Raw genomic sequence first — 4,185 nt, 5'->3', positions numbered from 1 at the left:
AGACCACATACCACGGTACGAGTAAAGAGTACTTGTCGGAGACGAGGTTGAACAAGGTATAGAGTGATACCGAAGATCAAACCTCGGACAAGTAAAATATCGCGTGACAAAGGGAATTGGTATCGTATGTGAATGGTTCATTCGATCACTAAAGTCATCGTTGAATATGTGGGAGCCATTATGGATCTCCGGATCCCGCTATTGGTTATTGGTCGGAGTAAGTACTCAACCATGTCCGCATAGTTCACGAACCGTAGGGTGACACACTTAAAGTTGGATGTTGAAATGGTAGTACTTGAATATGGAATGGAGTTCGAATATTTGTTCGGAGTCCCGGATGAGATCCCGGACATCACGAGGAGTTCCGGAATGGTCCGGAGAATAAGATTCATATATAGGATGTAATTTTATGTGAAATAAAATGTCGCGGAAGGTTCTATGGAAGGTTCTAGAAGGTTCTAGAAAAGTCCGGAAGAAACCACCAAGGAAGGTGGAGTCCACATGGGACTCCACCTCCATGGCCGGCCAGCCCTAGATGGGGTGGAGTCCCAAGTGGACTCCACCATAGGGGGCCGGCCACCCCCACATGGGAGGTGGAAATCCCACCTTTGGGTGGGAGTCCTAGTTGGGCTAGGTTTCCCCTCTTATGGAAGGTTTTGGTTTCGGGTCTTATTCGAAGACTTGGACACCAACACTTGGGATCCACCTATATAATGAGGGGCCAAGGGAGGGGGCCGGCCACCCCAAGACCACAAGCTGGCCGCCCCCATAGAGTGGCCGGCCACCCCTCCCAAACCCTAGCCGCCCCTCTCCTCCATATTGCCCGCGTAGCTTAGCGAAGCTCCGCCGGACTTCTTCACCGCCACCGACACCACGCCGTCGTGCTGTCGGATTCAAGAGGAGCTACTACTTCCGCTGCCCGCTGGAACGGGGAGGTGGACGTCGTCTTCATCAACAACCGAACGTGTGACCGAGTACGGAGGTGCTGCCCGTTCGTGGCGCCGAACCGATCGTGATCAAGATCTTCTACGCGCTTTGCAAGCGGCAAGTGATCGTCTACCGCAGCAACAAGAGCCTCATCTTGTAGGCTTTGGAATCTCTTCAAGGGTGAGACTCGATACCCCCTCGTTGCTACCGTCTTCTAGATTGCATCTTGGCTTGGATTGCGTGTTCGCGGTAAGAAAATTTTTGTTTTCTATGCAACGTTATCCTACAGGAGCAATCATAACAGATCGGATCTACTAAACACGGATCAAGCAAGGTGCCGCCCTTACACCTAAGATAGGTGTAAAGGCGGCTAGATGTCTAGGGATAGCATGGAGCAAAGCATGTATCGTGGTAAAACAATGCTAACCCTAACACATCTATGATAACTACGTTGCTCGCCATCAACAAGGCTTCGACACGAGCAACGCATGAACAACGAATAACGTATATCGCCTAGATCGCAAGATGCGATCTAGGCAGCATGATGCTTACCCGGAAGAAACCCTCGAAACAAGGGGTTGGCGATGCGCCTAGATTGGTTTGTTGTGAACGTGATTGTTGTCTTTCTCAATAACCCTAGATACATATTTATAGTCCGTAGACTTTCTAACGTGGGAATAATCCCAACCGTGTACGAGCCAAATTCTACCTAACCGACACGTATCATACTATATTTACAGATACACGGGCAAACTAGCCCAAACTTCGTGCACAAGGCCGATTCATGTATATCTTCCGTGTATATTCTTCAAGCCCATCTTTAATCACGGCCCCCCTCTGATCCGGTCAAATTCTGGTGATAACAACGGGAATCAAACCCAATGATATTGAGCACATGTTCTTCTAGTTTTCCATATGTACATAGCTCATTGAAGGTGACAAAATTAAAGAGGAGAGATGCATCTTTCCAATATATATTTTACTCCATTTCATAATTTATGTTGGAAAACCCGCATGTGCACTTATTTATGGACAAGTCAAATACATGCATAATTTTTCGTGCAAGTCAAATTATGCAAAATTTAACTAGATAATAATACAAAGATCTACTATGATAAATGCATATAATATGAAATATATTTCATGACAATTGTAAACATATTATTTTTCTATTGTATATGTTTACATTTTTATTAATATAGATGATAAAGTTTAATGAAATTTGACTTTGACCAAATCTTATATGCAACATAGTTTAGGTAGGGGAGTACTAGGCTAGTGTATAAAGTCAACTATCATCATGCAGAGCTTGGAGTGCCAGCTAGGACCATGGCCTCCCTATGCTGCAAAATTTTCTGAAAGAGCTCCTAAAATACACGTAGATTGATCTCTAAAATTTGTAAATATTGGCTCTGCAGCCCCGTCCAAGCAATCTTATGTTCTATTGGCCCCCTCTAAATATTTTTCCTGCCTCCACCCCTACTGTTCACTCATTTAGAACTTTATGGTACAGAGTTATAATTGGCCCGTGCCAGACTATATTTACTAGGAGCATTAAGGTGTAACTTGTGAATGACCAGTGTCACAATTCTCTCTCACTACGCAATTACCACCGCAGCTAGTATGAATTAACGAGAGAAGTGATCGTGCTATCTCTGTTATGGAGTGTGGACCGACGTGTATGCGAAGGGGGAAAAAATTCACAATCCCAGGGGGTCACAAGTTCAAGTTCTAAAGTTGGAAATATCTATCTGTTTGATTAAGAAAAAAGTACGCGCGGAATTGCTGAAAAATCTCAGCCACCTAAAGCTGCACATACTAAACCCTAAATTTGCACTCTTTTTTCTCTTTCTCTGTTGTTTCCTTTATGTTTGGTTGTGTTGTTGCCTCAGCATGTTTGTTGTATTGTGGTTATTATATTAATATAGCGTGGCGGAAGACTATTTAAAAAATTGCACTCTTTAGACGTGTGCAGATCTAGGCTCCGTTTGTTTGGGCTTCTGCTTCTGCTTTTGAGGTCTAAAAGTGGAAGCCCAAACAAACACCCAACTATTGAAAAGCGCTGCCCAGAAGCGCTGCCCAGAAATACACTGCGCGAGACCCCCGAGCCGGAAAGCACCCCGAGAGGTGCTTCCCGCGATTCTGCCGCTTCCCGAGTTGCGGATGACCAAACTATCCTCAATGGTTCGAAATATTTACAGAGAACCTGCCCCCATTTTCTCGATAGCTACGGTTAGGAACCGCGCCCGTCCCCGCCTGCAGCGCCCGCCCCCGCCGCTAGAGCCCGGCCCCGCTGCCGACCGGCCTGTCCCCGGCCGCCGGCGCGCAGGCCCTCCTCCCGTGCGCCGTTCCTGTCGTCCCCCACCTCCTCCGGCCCCCGCCAGCCCTGCTTCCCCACGGCCAACACCCGCCCCCGCCCCCCGAGCCCGCCCCCGCCGCCGACCGAGTTGTTCCCGGCCACCGGCGCACAGGCCCTCCTCCCGCGCTCCGTTCCCGTCGTCCCCACCTCCTCCCGCCCCCGTCAGCCCTGCTTCCCCGCCGCCAGCGCCTCTCCCTGCCGCCAACCGTCCTGATCCCCGCCGCCAGCACCTTCCTCGTCCGCGTCGTCTTGCTCCGACCCCGGCAACCCTGCTTCCCCGCCGAGCTCCTCCCGAAACGATTGACTTGAATGTCTGAATGTTGCCATTTGTTTGTTGAATTTTTCTGATGAACTTAAATGTCAAAGCTTTAGCAGTTCCCTGTCAATTTCGTTTGTTTGGTGCCTCATTTTCCGTTATGATGCTCGTTACTGTCCAGAAATGGTGGTTGTCACCAAATTGTTCCGCAGTGTTTCAGATTGCCTGAGCAACTGCTTCTCGATCGCGTGCCATTTTTCCCGGTCTTGCTGATGCCTAGTGTTGTTAATCAGTTTTAGATCAGCCAAGGGGAATTGCTACACATTTGTTGGTGTATGTATATGGTATATTTACCCAAAATTCAACAATATTTGGTACCAACAATACCGATATACTTCGTGGATGGATGTAAAGAAACGATCTATATCAATTCCAAACATTGTGTCTAAAAACTTAAATCATTTGTAAAACAAATCCAAAGCTAAAAATAATTTCTAATCAAACACAACAAAATTATTTTGCTAATATCGTATTTAAAATTATTCTAGCAAAAAAATTAATTGAGGTAATTTGGTTACAAACTTGTTGCTCTTTTGGGTTCATATGGACAAGTCTTGTATACTTAATATGAACAAGTCTTTCA

Source organism: Lolium rigidum, chromosome 7, assembly GCF_022539505.1.
Source record: "Lolium rigidum isolate FL_2022 chromosome 7, APGP_CSIRO_Lrig_0.1, whole genome shotgun sequence".
NCBI lineage: Eukaryota > Viridiplantae > Streptophyta > Magnoliopsida > Poales > Poaceae > Lolium > Lolium rigidum.
Note: the sequence above shows the minus strand (reverse complement) of the source record.